We start from the raw sequence: 18,708 nt of genomic DNA on the forward strand, positions 1-18,708 counted from the left end.
AAGGAGCATGATGGGCTCAGGCGCTTACGTGTAAGGCACCGTAATATTCATTTATATTTCTGTCAAATACGCTATACATAGGGTCACAAACATCAACAAACGGGCCCCTTATATGGCCAGGTTGTGGGTTTGCCAGTGATTTGAAGACGGTTTCGTACTTCTCACAGCAAGAGATTTCAGACGATATATAGGTTTTTCCCAGGTACTTGGTCCCGGGATGGAATCATCCCTAGTTAGTGCTCTTTTTCATAAGCACATGTTGGATTGGTACCACTTAATATGGTTTTATTGGAGACTTTGTCAGGCAATACTCCATATATATACTTGCATCTTTCACAATTTCGGCATTTTTAATTAATTAATTTAAACGTTAGAAAGATGTTTAAAGACTGATGGTCCACTTTGAATGAAATCGACGTTGTTTATTTTATTCTTACTGGAAAATGTCTGAATTTTTAGAAATCAATTACTGAGCACAGATCATTACGAAGGATATAGACTTTCTGAACAAATAAAAAAGTAGTGTCCGAAGAGAAGGAAAAGATTCCAAATTCATGCCAAAGTTTTATCAAAACCTACTCACGTTAGAGAGTTAAAACTTGGTGTATAAAATCCATCTTGAAAACAACAGGGCATGTGTACCAGCGTTTTCGGAAATTTCGTGTTGAAGATGGTCGAAGGCAATTCTTATATAATTTTTCTTAACATATAAAAATGACACAGTCTAGTCACCACTCGAAAACGCTGAATTGTCTCAAATGAACATTTCAACAGACGTTGCTATGTGCTCACGTGGAATATTTTTCATGTTCTTTTGATTCTGTTCACTATTTGGGAGAAAAATAGTTACAAATATATGAATCGCTGATTTGAGAAACGTCATAAGTTAGCCATATGCCGAAAATAAGTTTCATACAGCTTTGATTCTTGATAGCTACACCGTTGGGTTGTGATATGTCAAAAGTATCGCTAATAGTTCATGCAATATCGGTTTGTATTTCGGCATTATTGACATTATTGACTTATGACGTTTCTCAAATCAGTGATTCACAGAAGAAAGCAGATCTCACGAGCTTCTCAAGTTAGTGAGACGCTAATTGGTTTATAAACTGACTATCAAGTAAACCCACGCTAACACGTACCTCACTGCTTTTCTGAAACTCCATTTTAATTCGTAAAGGAATAATTTATATTTTTTTCTGAGTATATGAAATGTCATCAAGGTTTTTATTTTCCTTAATCAGAGGTGTAAACTACTTAAGTGATTAAAGTTGCTAGCACTTGTCTAGGATTTTTTTTCATAATATCGCTTTTATTAAAATACTTGTTCTAAAGGTATATTAGAATGTGTACCAAAAATACAATACCTGACGGTCTTATGGCCTAGGGGTAATGGTAATAGAAAAATGTTCGATTTGCAACATATCTGGAACATATTAGAACAATTCAGGAGCCCATGGGAAATCGAACACCCTGAACCGTTCACCCACGGTCTTTTACGACCTCCATTTTAGGGGTGCATTTATTCCCTTTTATGAGCACTTCTTGGGGGGTGTACTCGTTCTCTTTTATGAGTACATTTTAAGGGGTGGACTCGTTCCCTTTTATGATCACTTTTTCCACACCTTATTTTACCATAGTAGGTAATACATAAGACTACGTAACATAGCCGGGATGTATTCGTTTCCTTTTTATGATCACTTTTTCAAACCCTATTTTAACATAATGAACATAACAGAGCTAAACATAGCACAGAACACATAACAGACACAAGACTACGGGGGGTTGTATTCGTTCTCTTTTATGAGCAATTTTCCAACCCCTATGACCATATTTTTCCAACCCCTATTTTAACATAGCAGAGCGTTCCACCCCTAATTGAACATAGCATAGATTACATAAGACTACGTAACATAGCAGTGGTGTACAGGTTTCCTTTTAAAACCCTTATTTTAACATAGCAAATAATACATAGCAGTTGCTCTATTTTTCCACCCCAATTTGAACATAGTCCATTTTAGGGGTGGATTCGTTCTCTTTTATGAGCATATTTTCCATCCCCTATTTTAGCATAGCATCGTTTTCTTTTATGATCATATTTTCCAACTCCTATTCGAACTTAGCAGAGAATACATAAGACTACGAACATAGCAAAAACTACTCCAACCCTTATTTTAACATAGCAGAAATTACATAAGACTACGAACATGGCAGAACCCCTATTTTAACATAGCAGAAATTACACTGAGACTACGAGCATAAAGGAGAATACATAAGATTCGTTCCACCCCTATTTAAACATAGCAGAACTAATAAAAGAGTATGACTTATTTTCCAACCCCTATTTTAACATAGCAGAGCGTTCCACCCCTAATTGAACATAGCATAGATTACATAAGACTACGTAACATAGCAGTGGTGTACTCGTTTCCTTTTTCAACCCATATTTTAACATAGCAGAAATTAAACTGAGACTACGAGCATAGAGGAGAATACATAAGATTCGTTCCACCTCTATTTAAACATAGCAGAACTAATAAAAGAGTATGACTTATTTTCCAACCCCTATTTTAACATAGCAGAAATTACATAAGACTACGAAACATTTTAAGGGTGTATTTGTTCCCTTTTATGAGCTCTTTTTAGGGGGTGTGCTCGTTCCGTTTTTCCACCCCTTATAGCAGAGACTACGAACACATAGTAGAGCATGAGGGGTGGACTCGTTCCCTTCTTACTTTACCATAGCAGAAAATACATAAGACTACGTAACATAGCAGGGATGTATTCGTTCCAAAAATTACATAAGACTACGAACACCCTGAACCGTTCAGCCATGGTCTTTTACGACCTCCAGTTTAGGGGGTGTACTCGTTTCCTTTTAGGAATGTATTCGTTCTCTATTTTAACATAACAGAAATAGCAGACAATGAGCATATTATAGCAAAGACTACCAACATAGTAAGGGGATGTACTCGTCTCCAAGATAGCAGAAATTGCATAAGACTATGTAAAATAGCAGGGGTGTATTCGTTCCAACCCCTATTTTAACATAACAGAAATAGCAGACAATGAGCACATTATAGCAAAGATTACTGAACCGTCCACCCACGGTCTTTTACGGCCTCCATTTTGGGGGTGGACATATCAGTAGCACAGATAGTCATTTTAGCGGGTGTATTCATTCTCTTTGATGACCACTTTTTCCACCCCTAAGAAAAGACTACGAACATAGCAAATTCGTTCCACCCCTATTTTAACATAGCAGAGCTAATAAAAGACTATAAACACATTTTCCAACCCCTATGTAACATAGCAGAAATTACATAAGACTATCAACACGAAGCAGATGTAATAAGAGATTGGCTTATTTTTCCAACCCCATTTTAACATAGCAAAATTACGTAAGACGATGAACACAGATACTACGAAAACACAACTATGTAACATAGCAAAAAGGCTACTAACATAATAGAGGCATACTCGTTCTCTTTTATAACCCCTATTTTAACATAGCAGAGCTCATAAAAGACTATGAGCATATTTTCCAACCCTTATGTAACACAGCAGAAATTACATAAAGTATGAACACGAAGCAGAGCTAATAAAAGAGTTTGGCTTATTTTTCCATCCCTATTTTAACCCTTATCCGGGCAAGACATTTTTGTAACGTAAACGGGCAACCGGGGCCTGTGAGGCCCATTATATATTTTAAGTGCAGAATACACAAAATCAATGCCTATTGTCACTTACTGTTCAGACTATTCTAGAATGTACCGGTATATATTTTTGCCAAGTAGCGAAACTTCGTGTCACGCTTTTGTAAGCCGACCAAGCAGAATAGCAAATCCGGTCCAGACATTTTTGTAACGTAAACGAGCAACCGGGGCCTGTCAGGCCCAGTATATATTTTAAGTGCAGAAGACTCAAAATTCAATGTCGGTTACCACATACTGTTCCGACTAAAGGTTATAATAGTCACGTGTTCAATATATAATTATGGGACAATTTGATCTAATATTTGACAGGAATTTCACTAAAGTTATACGGGGCCTCCTAGGCCCCGGTTGCGTCAGGAAAAGATTTTCAAATTAGAAAAGCTTTACCAACTCGATATGTTCATGATTTTAACTTCGACGAAAGATGGAAGATTTCAGTATTTTATGTCTTCGAAATATGTATGGTTACTGAGAAATTTAAAAAAATGAAGCTACTGGGCCTGGGAGGCCCCGGTTGCCCGGATAAGGGTTAACATAGCAGACATTACATAACACTATGAACACAGAGACCACGAACGCATATTTTAACAACACTCCTATACTAAGATAGCAAAGACTAATGGGGTGTAATCGTTCCCTTTTATGAGCACATTTTCCAACCCCTAATTAACATAGCAGAGATTACATAACAATATGAACATATATTACAACCCCTATTTAACACAGCATAGAAAGTACTAATAGTAGGAGTGTACTCGTTCCCTTTCATCAACCCTCATATTAACATAAGACTATAACACAATCCAATCAGAAATTACACAGAGACTACGAACACCTATCTTCACAACCCCTATGTATAAAAGAGTATGGCCTATTTTTTAAATCACTATTTCACATAGCACAAATTACAATCCCTATTTTATACAGCAGAGAATATGAACCAATAGCAGGAGTGTAATCGTTCCCTTTTATTAACCCCTATGTAACATAGCAGAATTTACACAAGCATTCATAAAGTACTACATGTCCCAAAAGTACTGACCATCGAGGTCAAAGGTCAAATATTTAAACCAGAATAACTCGTGAACGGAGCAACACATTGAGATGCTGTTTCCACATTTAGTAATAGGTCATCAATTACTACATGTCCCAAAAGTACTGACCATCGAGGTCAAAGGTCAAATATTTAAACCCTAATAACTCGTAAATGGAGCAACATATTGAGGTGCTATTTCCCCATTTAGTAATACGTCATCTAATACTATATGTCCTAAAAGTACTGACCATGGAGGTCAAAGGTCAAATATTTAAACCCTAATAACTCGTAAATGGAGCAACATATTGAGGTGCTATTTCCCCATTTAGTAATACGTCATCTAATACTATATGTCCCAAAAGTACTGACCATGGAGGTCAAAGGTCAAATATTTAAACCAGAATAACTCGTAAACGGAGCAACACATTGAGATGCTGTTTCCGCATTTAGCAATAGGTCACCAACTACTTCATGTGCCAAAAGTACTGACCATCAAGATCAAAGGTCAAATATTTAAACGTAAATAACTCGTAAACGGAGCAACATATTGAGGTGATGTTTCCATATTTAGTAATGGTTCATCTAGTACTACATGTTCCAAAAGTACTGACTAGCAAAGGTCAAATATTTAAACGTAAATAACTCGTAAACCGAGTGACGGATAAATTTGTGTGACCTATTCAATTTTGTACCAAGAAGAAAAGAGCGAAGAAGGAATAAATTTGAGTCAAATATTTACTTTTGTATTAACGAGAAAAGCCAAGAAAGGCCACTTTAAGAATTTTGGTGTTTTATACCTTTTTAGGCTATTCAAATAAATAAAAAATAAATTTATACCAAGTAGAAAAAGCAAAGATACGCCATTTTAACTAGCAGAGAATTTTATATCCTCTTGTACTATTTAAACAAACGAAGGGATAAATTTGAGTGACATATTCAATTTTGTACCAATGAAAAATGCCCTTTTAACTAGCTCAGAATTTCTATACCTTTTGACGCTATTCAAATAAACGAAGAAATAAATTTATACCAAGCAGAAAAAGCAAAGAAGGACCATTTTAACTAACTCATAATTTACATCATTTTGTACTACTCAAACAAAGAAATACATTTGACTGGAGTATTTAGTTTTCTGCTAGCCAGAAAAACCAAAGAAGAGCCATTTTAACTACCTGAGTATTTTATATAATTTTGTAATATTTAAGCAAACAATGGAATATATTAGTACTAACCGGAAAAAGCGAGAAAAGGTCCATTTTAACTAGTTTAGGATTTATGTATCTTTTGTACTACTCCAATAAACCAGAAAAAACGAGGAAATGCCATTTTAACTAGCTCAGAATTTCTATTGCTTTACTGCTACTCAAATAAACGAAGGAATGACTTGAGTGTGTTATTTGAATTTGTAACAACCAGAAAAACCGAAGTACCATTTTAAATAGCTGAGTATTTTAAACTGTTTTTACTATTTAAATAAGCAAAGGAATAAATTTGTACTAACCAGAAAAAGCGAAAAACGAACATTTTAACTAGCTCAGAATTGATGTACCTTTTGTACTGCTCAAGTAAACGAAGAAAACAGAAGAAGGGCCATTTTAACTAGCTCAACATGTTATACGTTTTTTTTACTATTTAAACCAAGAGAGGAATAAATTTGTACCAACGAGAAAAAAACGAAAAAAGACCATTTTAACTAGCTCCGAATTTATGTACCATTTGTACTACTCAAATAAACGAAGAAAACCGAAGAAGGGTCAGTTTGACTAGCTCAGAATTTTATACCATTTTGTTCAATTTAAATAAATCAAAGGAATAAATTAGTACTGACCGAAAAAACAAAACATTTACCCTATTCAATTTTGTAAGAACCAGAAAAGAATGTATTATTTAAAAAATGAAGAAAGGTCCATGTTCACTAGCTGAGCATTTTATACCGTTTTGTAATATTTAAATAGTAAAAAATGGAAAAAAATTCTGAGCTAGTTCCAATGGGACTTTTTCGCTTTTCCTGGTTAGTACAAATTTATTCCTTTACTTATTTAAATAATAGAAAATGGTTTAAAATACTCAGCTAGTTAAAATATTCCTTCTTCGCTTTTTCTCGTTGGTAAATTCTGCTATGTTACATAGGGGTTAATAAAAGGGAACGATTACACTTCTGCTTTGGGTTCATATTCTCTGCTGTATTAAATAGGGGTTGTAATCTGTGCTATGTGAAATAGTGATTTAAAAAAAGGCCATACTCTTTTATACATAGGGGTTGTGAAAATAGGTGTTCGTAGACTCTGTGTAATTTCTGATTGGATTTTGTTATAGTCATATGTTAATAAAAGGATTGATGAAAGGGAACGAGTACACTCCTACTATTAGTTCTTTCTATGCTGTGTTAAATAGGGGTTGTAATATATGTTCATAGTCTTATGTAATTTCTGCTATGTTACATAGGGGTTAGAAAATGTGTTTATAGTTTTTTATTAGCTCTGCTATGTTAAAATAGGGGTAGAACGAATTTGCTATGTTCGTAGTCTTTTCTTAGGGGTGGAAAAAGTGGTCATCAAAGAGAATGAATACACCCGCTAAAATGACTATCTGTGCTGCTGCTATGTCCACCCCTAAAATGGAGGCCGTAAAAGACCGTGGGTGGACGGTTCAGTAATCTTTGCTATAATGTGCTCATTGTCTGCTATTTCTGTTTTGTTAAAATAGGGGTTGGAACGAGTACACCCCTGCTATTTTACATAGTCTTATGTAATTTCTGCTATCTTGGAAACGAGTACATCCCCTTACTATGTTGGTAGTCTTTGCTATAATATGCTCATTGTCTGCTATTTCTGTTATGTTAAAATGGAGATGGAATATATCCCTAAAAGGAAACGAGTACACCCCCTAATCTGGAGGTCGTAAAAGACCATGGCTGGACGGTTCAGGGTGTTGGTAGTCTTATGTAATTTTTGGAACGAATACATTCCTGCTATGTTACGTAGTCTTATGTATTATCTGCTATGGTAAAATAAGAAGGGAACGAGTCCACCCCTAATTCTCTACTATGTGTTCGTAGTCTCTGTTATAAGGGGTGGAAAAACGGAACGAGCACACCCCCTAAAAAGAGCTCATAAAAGGGAACAAATACACCCTTAAAATGTTTCGTAGTCTTATGTAATTTCTGCTATGTTAAAATAGGGGTTGGAAAATAAGTCACACTCTTTTATTAGTTCTGCTATGTTTAAATAGGGGTGGAACGAATCTTATGTATTCTCCTCTATGCTCGTAGTCTCAGTTTAATTTCTGCTTTGTTAAAATATGGGTTGAAAAAGGAAACGAGTACACCACTGCTATGTTACGTAGTCTTATGTAATCTATGCTATGTTCAATTAGGGGTGGAACGCTCTGCTATGTTAAAATAGGGGTTGGAAAAATATGGTCATAGGGGTTGGAAAATATGCTCAGAAAAGGAAACGATGCTATGTTAAAATAGGGGATGGAAAATATGCTCATAAAAGAACGAGTCCACCCCTAAAATGGACTATGTTCAAATAGGGGTGGAAAAATAAACCAACTGCTATGTATTATTTGCTATGTTAAAATAAGGGTTGGAAAAGGAAACCTGTACACCACTGCTATGTTACGTAGTCTTATGTAATCTATGCTATGTTTAATTAGGGGTGGAACGCTCTGCTATGCTAAAATAGGGGTTGGAAAAATATGGTCATAGGGGTTGGAAAAGTGCTCATAAAAGAGAACAAATACCCCCCCCCCCGTAGTCTTATGTCTGCTATGTGTTCTGTGCTATGTTTAGCTCTGCTATGTTCGTTATGTTAAAATAGGGTTTGAAAAAGTGATCTTAAAAGGAAACGAACACATTTCTGCTATGTTACGTAGTCTTATGTATTACCTGCTATGGTAAAATAAGGGGTGGAAAAAGTGATCATAAAAGATAACGAGTCCACCCCTTAAAATGTACTCATAAAAGAAAATGAGTACACCCCTAAAAAGTGCTCATAAAAGGGAACAAATACACCCCTAAAATGGAGGTCGTAAAAGACCGTGGTTGGACGGTTCAAGGTTTTTGATTTCCCATGGGCTCCTGAATTGTTCTAATATGTTCCAGGTGTGTTCCAGATCGACCATTTTTCTACTACTGGTAATATAAATTACTTATTAAAAATGAGTTGATACATGTTCAAGCGTTATCGGTAATTCTTTTTCCGTTATAATGTCTTAGTTTCTCTTTTCATACTTATAAACTATGAAAACTGGGGAAACATTTAGCTTTGTATTATATTTTTAAACATTGTTAGCACTTAAACCAGGCTTGGTTTTTATCGTTTCACTTTGATTAAAATGAGTATCCTAAAATGAGAATGAGGGGTCTAATTTCCCTATGACAAAAAATGACTGCTACATTGTCTGAAATTCATTCTTAAATGTAGATAACACTTAAGCCAAGCTAACTTTTCTTCACCTCATTTTAATTCAAATACATGTGGAACAAGGGACCTAACTTCAAAACTGAAATTTTCTAGGATAGGACTTTGAACTTTATTGTCAAAGTCGCATCAAAAAAATATTATTCACTATCAACACTAAGAAAAAGTTTACAATTATGTTTTTGTTGCAAGCATAAGAAATATGTTTTAATAAAACAACGAACTACATATTCTTCCCCAGAATATTTTTTTTTTCATTTTGGAGTTACAGCAGCAAGCATCCAAGCAATTCATATTGAAAGTCGGGAAAGAAGGTTACATTTGCACTCATGTCTAAAATTATTGTCGTATGTCTATAAATATGTTGTTCTAGGAATATAATTTGATAACAAATTCGCCCGGTGTTTCTTATAATGTTAGTATGTGTATAATCGGCAAAGACATGTATGTGGAAAATTTCATGTCAAAAGAGTAATAAATAAGAATAAAACTTTGTTGTCCATTTAGCAACATTTAGTTTTACTCATTCTAATTTTCGTATTTATAATTCTTTTCCTATGAAATTTACCACGAATTTGCATTTCCCGATTATACACATAGTATCAGTATTAAAAGTGCCCTGCAAAATCATTATCAAATTACATTCTTACAAGAAGAATAGAAGTCAGTGGAGAGCTTTTGTGAACGCGGCATTGAACCTCCGGGTTCCATAGGCCATAGAGTTAGTTAGTTAGTTACAAGAAGACAGTTATATATACGCGACAATAATTTTGAACATAAGTGTAACTTTCAAGCATTGTCCATAATGAATTATTCTCGTTCGAGTAATGAACACTTCACTCAATGTAGGCCTACAAATGTAACTACATCCACTTACCCTGTTGCATATACGTATATATGGAGGCTTGGGGGAAGACCATAGTAAACGTCACTTCCGGCACAATTGAGTTATCAAATAGAATGGGCTGGGATTGTACAACAGAGCAATATGTAGGTAGATTACGTACGGAATTGTCCCTATGTATGGCATTAAAGCTTGGTTAATATGTGTCACTGTAATATATTAAACTTTCTTTTCGAGTGTACTCAAGAGTTAGAAAATGGCCCTAACCATTGTTGGCTCGAAATTATTGCATCATATTTCTTTTCCTTGTCAATGAGATAGAAGGTAGACTCATCGTTGAACATGATTTGTTTGTCTTTAACACTAGAAGTCAGCATTGAATATTGTAACATTAAATATGCGTGGGGTCAAATTCGACCCCACATTTATCTTAGCAGTAATTACGTTTGGATATTTATTTATTTCACTGGTTTCGAGTTAATTAAACATTTTAAATAATAGTAAGGCGTACATATATAACCCATATAATTATCAATATTTAATACAAGTAAAAGTGTAAGAAATATCATAAAATATATCATGTTGGGGTCAAAAAGGACCCCCTAAGCGGACTTCTAGTGTTAAAGCATTCAATGGTTGGCCAGCAAGTTGGACTTCTTTGCCACCGGTGTTCACCTTCGGGGTATGTACATACTCTAACTTGTACCACTTCATAACCAGATGACGTGTCAATATTAATCAACCTGTTGCCTGAATCGCTCTCGCCTTCGGAGCAAGCGATCCCGGGTTCGATTCCCGGTGGGGGCACTTTGTCGAAAAAGTGTAAAACGCTTTTTCAGGCCAGCCAACCTGAATGAGGTTTTCCTGCGTTTTTTCTCATTCACACCAGGCAAATGCAAGGATGGTACCTAACATATAAGTCCCAGGCCGCTTCCTTCCTTCCCCCATCCCTTCTTCCTTCCCTTTCCCCGAATTGTGTGCCCGCCGCGGGACGTCATCCCTCAAAACGTGAAGGGCTAAATGGCCTTAGATGCCGAAAGCCCGGAGGAAATTTGAAATTTGAATTTGTTTGCACTGTCATGACAGAGATAAACTTAACAAACTCTATGATACAAAGCGTATCCTGCTCCTGAGTCATCATTTTAACTCGGGCATAGAAAGATGGAATGGTAAATACAAAAGCGATGCAGAATTGGTAAGGAACTAGACAATGTTTTATTCTGTAAAGGAACGTCATACCGGTCATGATCAACAGTGTCGAGAGCATGCAGGATTGAAGAACAAACATTATTTTTGAATCAGCGAATAGAAACACCAATATATTGTTTAATTAATGTGTGTCCCATAATAAAACTGAACATTCGTCAATATGCCTTTACGCGCTTAGTCTTATATAGCGTTTTATGGAATACAGAGGTTTTTCAGCCTACATTTGGCCAATTTCAACTTGCCTAAAAATTTACAAGAATTCCTGGCGCCAGGTCCGTAAGTCCTCGATGTGTTTCCCTTGCTTCCTAACAATACTCCAACACCGTAATTTCTACTGTAATAGGATTCTCTAAAAAACTGGAAGGGGAATCTTGTCCCATTCCCTTTGCACAGCTTTCCAAAGTCCTTCCACAGTTGTCACACGCCGTTTTACCAAAGCCCGCTTCAGCAATCCAAATCCACAATAGTCCATATGACTTGCATCTGGAGATTTAACAGGTACCTCATTGAAAGGTATCACCTGTATAACACTTGCCTCCTCCATCTCCGTGAAGAATGCGAGGTACGATCGTGAGGTATGTGATGAGACCTTGTCCATGTGAATGCGCAGCAGATTGGCGTCATTTCCGTATATTGGTGGAATCTCATGCTCTTAGATCGGCCGCATGATCTGCTTCTGAAAATACTGCGAATTTATTTTGTAGTTCTTCGCCACTCTACGAATCTTCAGTTTACCTCGGTAACAGTAGCCAGTAACGACCATGAACCCTTTTGGGAAGGATTCTTTACAGATTCGGACCCACCTTCTGAAGTTCTTGGTGTCTTTCTCTCGGTACATGGCTCTCGGTTTGCCGCAGTCGGAAAGGTAAATTCATTCTTCATCGAGCGTTACGACGTACATCCACCTTTGTTTTGCCAGATACCGTTGGCATAGCTTCCGGGCGTTACAATTTCGTTCCTTTTGGTGGGCATCCTTGAGAAGATAGCCGCGAGCTTTCATGACTTTTTCCAGCTTGAGTTGATGGTGTAACATCCGGCTCACAGTCCCCAAAGACACGTCAAGACGATTAGCCATACACCTTTCTGTTGGCGGATTTTCTTGCATTGTCATTTTGCGAAGTTTCCTCTGCATGGTGGAGGTGGCCTTGGTGCATTCCCGCTTTCTAGGCAACTTCGTTGGTGACCCAAATGGTGGAGCTCTTTAATAATTTTTTTATTTCACTTAAACTGATGTTGCAACCATTCTTATTGCACTGTTTTCTAATGACAGAAACACTAAAGTGGGCGTCATAAATAGCCGCAACATAGCCTTCCCAAACCCGGCTTAGTTTGGGCGGCATTTTAGTCACAGAGCGGAAAACTACACACTTGGAAACAAATTTAACACAACACTCACAACAAAGGTCCTGTTTCGTGCGTTATTGTCGACCTTAAAAACAACTCCTTTCCCAGGAAGCCACTGCACAACACTGCAGGACGATGCGAGCCAGGTCGTGTGAGTCTATTCTGCACGGGAGGGGGAAGGAACGAAATCGGCCAGACGTAGGCTGAACAACCTATGTATATGCTGAGAGAAGTATTGCTGATTTGTCTGTGTATATCGGTAGTGAAATGAGACTAAATCGTAATTCTGCAGTCAGTTCAAACAAATATTACCGTCCCCAATGGTTGTGACATTGAACAGTACTCAAAAACATCTACTCTCCAGTATTCGTAAGATTCTGAAATACATCGACACTATCTGATGGAAAATGCTGAGATACAACTTCCGGGCCAGCATATATCAAAGTATTAGATGAAATTCATCCCAGGTGAGTCCAAAGTCCAGACGACAGTTGTATTTTCAGCTCCTTGAGTAACAGTTGTGCATTTCCGAGTGCAGGTTGTCGGGTTTGTTCAGATATAGAAATTTGTTTTTTATTGGTCAAGTCAAGCATGGATCAAAAAAGCCCACAGTCCTTTTGAAACTGTATGGTCAACTTGGTGACACCAAGTGGGGGCGGAAGGGAGTGACAATGTTTTTTTTTTTTTTCAATTTCTTACGTCCTTAGTTTTCAAGATATCAGATTGAAATTTAGATACGGATTGAGTGTTCTTTTCAGAATTTCTGAATTTTTTGAGATTCCTACGAGAACCCGGGCCCGGGAACGAGGGGAGCGACTATTCCAAGGGGGTGATTCTTTTCAAAAAATTACCAGTTCTTCCCAAATTTCCCGATTCAGGTGTATGATACGGACATGTCAGTGGTACCGTTGGAAATGGCTCGTTATACTGCACCATAAAACGACGTTTGAGCCATGACTCTAGGCCAAATAGTAATGACGTAGTGAATATATATATAGATATATATATAATAAAAAGTTTAACTGTATGTCTGCCTGTGGGACTGTGTGTGGCCTGAGGACCAGACGAGTGGACCGAGAGTTGACAAATTTTTGGTCACGGGTACCTTGGTCCAGGCCCCAGACCAAAACGAAACGCCTTTTTTTAATTCGAACTAAGGGAGTCCCAGGCGTTTGCCGGGACATGTAAAAGTAGTAGAAAATGACCGATATTAGTGTCGAATTCATAGTTTTTGCTCTAGCTGAGATCAATGGTGAAATTCCGATCACATTAACTTCCAAAATCCCTGTATTTACCTACGAGCCGGGGTCACCTGCTGGGTGGGATTACCGAGACATGTAAAATAATCCAAAATGATCGACATTAGCGTGAAATCCATAGTTTTCCCTGAGACGAATGATGATACTCTCACAGGCTTTGACATCCAAATACAGCCCCAACGGCTGCGGGGCAGAGGCGTTCTTTTTTTTAAATTTCACCTGGAGTTTCAGGTGGCATTTACCGGGATACGAGTATGAAAAGTAATAGAAAATGACCGATATGTTTTTCCTTTCGTTATTCAGTTTGTTTACATAAATATTTTATCTAACCCATGCGAAGAATGGGTATTTCAGCTCTAGTATATATATGGCTCACCTTTTTTTGCCCTTTGCTTTAAAGATAGAAGATTGACATTTTGCACACACATTTTGTACATAACTACATATTTTTCGAGATATTTTCAAATTCCTTCGTGGAACCAGGTCCAGCACAGAGAAATAAAAATTCCGGGGGTTATTTTTTAAAAAAAAATGTTCCGGTTTTTTTTTTTAATTTCCCGGTTTAGGTGTATGAGTTGGATAAGCAACTGGAAAGTATGCTATATTTTAAAAAACGAGGTATGAACCATGATCCTACGATAAACAGTAAGGAAACAGTAGCTGTTTGACTGAATGTTTAAAATTTACCTCAAAAAATGGAAATCCTTAAATTACTATCTCCATATTCCCAATACAGATCATATGAATTCGGACGCCTTGCCAAAATTAATACAAAGTAGAAGTTAAATTAATTTTAAGTCAATAGGAATATAACTATGAGGCAAAATAGGAGTTAAACGCAAGTTGCGAATTGAACTAACCAAAATGCAGTTTACGGAGAAAAATTCAAAACGAAGACTAAACCAGTAATATTAAGTAACGCAAATCTCAACAAAATATAACTATTTATATAATGAACCTTACTAAATGTATAACTGCATTTTAAAACGTTTTTTTTTTTGTTGTTGTTGTTTTTTGTTGTTATGTCAATGCAACACAAAAAACAATCGTTTGGAAATTACTTGAAACATATCGATGTATTAAGCCCTCAATAAATCAATTTAATATTTTCAGAAATGATTTTGTAGAAACAGAATATCTTAGCCTATGTACTGTATTTTAACACAAGCCTTTACTTTTCCCATTCCTCCAGTTCTTCTTCTAATTTTAAGTGTTACAAATTGTTTTAAGTTATATTTATACAGAAAATAAGTTTGGATAGCATCTTTCTTGTTTCTAATTTTAGTTAATTACACATAGTTTGCATCGTTTCATTGAATTGTAATATTTACTGAAATGTTATTGACATGTGTTATTTAGTTGTTGATTAAAATTTTGTCCATTTTATTTTCAGTAATTTTGATTCCACAGAGTGCTAACATCAGTGCTTCAAAATACATGTTCATATCCTGTACATCGGAGTCGGATATACGTTTTTTCTATACTTTATTTATTTTGCTGCTTACTAAGTTGTTCCAGGAAATTTGTTTATGTACACGGATGAAAATTATGTTTTTCTTTTAAGAAGCCCTGTATGAAAATTTAAGAATATGAGAATATTTTAACCCTATAAGTACCATGCGGGGTGAATAAATTTTGCCATGGCATTGAAATGTTCAATTTTATGCTGGATAAAGTATGCTCTAAAAATTTGTATTTTTTTTCATTGTTCATTTGAATGTAACTTTCAATTTTGATAGTAAAAGTGCCTTATAATCGACTTCGTTTTTATAAGAAATAATTCGTTTGGTGCCACCAGATTTGACCTGTCTTTGGTACTAGATGTAACCCATCTTGATATTGTCGAAATTTCATTTTAGTTTAAAATCTGCATTGCTCTGTAAAGATGTTACTTTTATATGTTATTCAAGCGTTGAAGTTTACAAGTGTGGCAAATTTTATAGAAAAACTGAACCTCATTATTTTTTCTTTACGACGTTTTATTTTAAATTGTGCATGAACTTAATAAAATGTGGCTTGTCCGATTTATTATTTTCTGCAAATCTTAATACTTCCTCAATGAAAAAATCTTTAAAATGAAAGTGTAATCACAAAGCAAACAATTTAATATTATTTTATTATTTTACATAATTGGACATTCTGTATTGAATTCCTACACATAGAGCGTAATTTTATAATTATTGGTTGCACTTAAATGATTCAATGTTGAAATCTGAATCATTTTAAAATCAAATAATGTATATAAAACAAATTTGTATTAAAACTGTATTTAAGAATGTTGTAGCATTAGATTATGTACTTTCTGTTATTTTGTCAACATCGTAAGATCTTATTAGAAATTAAGATCACCCAGTAAATTGTCCTAAATTGCAACACGGCAAGTATAATCAAATTTTTACTAAATCTTATTAAGATAATTGGAACAATACTGATCAATGTTTATCAAGTGACAATCAACTTTTAACTGTAATTTGAAACTTGAAATCATTGTTATTTTTCGAGACTGCTTGTTTAATGGTGTACAATATTAGAAATAATGCGTTATTATAGCCTCTGCAGATTTAGCACTCGTAAAAGTCAAATTGTATGTAATTCATATAAATGTTTGTAGGCCTACTTCATGTGTGTGTGTGTGTGTACTTTGTATACGAATTATTATGCTCGAAAATTAAATGTTCGTAAAAGATAGGCCTATATACTTTTCAAAATGTGTATGTTTGCCATTTTACATGTAAGCCCTTGTAACTTATGAAACTATTTTCCATTTATTATATATTAAAAACAATCATAGCTTCATATAATATTTTATCTATGAAATTATTTCTGTTGCTGATCATGAAGCAGATATTAAACTTCTACTTGGTACTGTATCTATCTTATTATAATAAAAATATTTTGTATACATAACGTCGTAGTTGACAATCGCCGTTCCGCCACATTTAGTAGTACAGTGCAATATTTAGCAGGTTTCACACAGACACATAAAGTGCACTTGTTATTAAACGTAAATAGGATTATTCTTTATGTAAAATTCACAAGTATTTATTCCATGTCAAGGAGCACATAATCTAGTAACTAAACTCCATGAACACAGTATAGAAAATACTAAAAGTTGTTTATTCCCACTTTTAAGCTATTAATTAATATATTCTAGAACTGAAGTGGTGATTTTCAATTCCAAAAATGTTATACATTTATCGACAACTAGATACTTCTAAAAAGCAGATTAACAATAGAAGTAAAAACACAAATGATCATATATATATATATATATATATATATATATATATATATATATATATATATATTCATCTTTCTCATCTCAACCTCAGGTTGGTGGGCAACACGCAAAGTTTTGAAACTTTTCTCTCCTGTAGGAAAGCTGTTTTATATTTTGATATTTCTAACTGCATCTACATATTCTATCCTTGATTTTCCTCTTCCTGGTTTTCCTTCTGCTTTCTCTCTGTCAACACGGTAATCCAATCAGAGTGCCGAATAAGATGGCGAAGCATGCTGTTTTTTTCTTTTTCCTATTATCTTCATAATCTGTCGTCCTTCATTAGCTTCCTTTAGCACGTCTTTATTACCTTTCCTTTAGGTCCATAATGTGCGCAGAATTCTGCGCCAACACCACATTTCAAATGCTTCCAGCTTGGATATTTCAGCTTTTCTCAATGTCCACGTCTCTGATCCGTAAAGCGCCACGCTTCATACCAGTGTCTTAATAAGTCGTTTTCGAACATCCAATGACACATTTCTTTATGTTACCAGTCTTCTTGTAATAATGAATGTTTCTTTAGCCTGCGCTATTCTTGAACTTAAACTTTCTTCCATCCGAGAGGGAACGTCCTAAATAGGGGAACGTTTTTAACGTCTTCGATTTTCTCTCCATCAACCCCTATGTTTGCCCCTTCCTGTACTGCTCTTGTGCACTTTATCACTTTGGTTTTCTTCTTATTTATCTTCATTTGCATTTTTATCAGTTGGTCGGTCAAGTTTGAAAGTCCTTCCTGCAAATCCTTCTCGTTCTCCGCTATTAGTGTCATGTCATTGGCAAACCTTATTTTGCTGAAAACCTGGCCATTTACTTTTACTCCTTTCTCGTTTATATTAAAGAATTCTTTCATATCCTCTTCTATATAGACGTTGAGCAGGAGAGGTGAAAGTCCACATCCCTGCCTTACTCATTTACTTATTCTTAATTCCTTCTGATCTCTTCCTACAATAGCTATCTGGTTCCCGCATAGTTGGTATATTATTATTTTGTCTCTGTAATACACCTTCAGATTCCTCAATGCTCTGAACATGATATTCCAATCTACATTGTCAAAAAGCTTATCTTATATATACAAATGCTATCACAATTGATTTGTGTATTCTGATGTGTTGTTCCATTGTCAACCGTAGATTCAATATTCCTTCCCTTGTTACCCTTTTTCCCCTGGATCCTAACTGGTCCTCCGATCCTAACTGGTAATACATATAACATTACAGACAAAAGCTTTAAAGATATTTTATAAGCATCGTTAAATGCCTCGGTACATGCTTACTTTATGAGGGTCTTAATCATAATGGCTATGAATACCTACAGCGTTTACAAGACTGGCAATATTCGACTCAATTTGCCTTAAGATCGAACTAGAAACACTGCACTGCAAACTTTTCTCATATAACGTAAAGTTGTACTTTTAAGTGGTAATACATCAGCATATTAAACAACTTATATCTACATGAAAAAAGAGAAAACAACAATACCGCACTTGTTGTGCAGTGTTGCAAACTAACGACGCTATAATCTCATAATCATCAGTAAGCAACCATTTATTTAGCATTCTACTAAAGGAATAACGCAAGTGAGACGAACAGTGTA

At 35.5% G+C, this 18,708-nt stretch overlaps 1 long non-coding RNA gene across 1 annotated transcript in view; it reads left to right on the plus strand.

Annotated features, from left to right (window-relative positions):
- LOC145674287 (uncharacterized) overlaps window positions 1-15,469 on the plus strand; it is a 28,357-nt gene extending 12,888 nt beyond the window's left edge. Inside the window, exon 3 of the long non-coding RNA XR_014128884.1 lies at window positions 15,229-15,469. This is a non-coding gene — a long non-coding RNA (uncharacterized LOC145674287). The remainder of the gene's footprint in view (window positions 1-15,228) is intronic.
- The last annotated feature ends 3,239 nt before the right edge of the window (window positions 15,470-18,708 follow it).

The sequence above is a fragment of the Thermobia domestica genome, chromosome 17, assembly GCF_964235325.1.
Source record: "Thermobia domestica chromosome 17, izTheDome1.hap1.1, whole genome shotgun sequence".
Lineage (NCBI taxonomy): Eukaryota > Metazoa > Arthropoda > Insecta > Zygentoma > Lepismatidae > Thermobia > Thermobia domestica.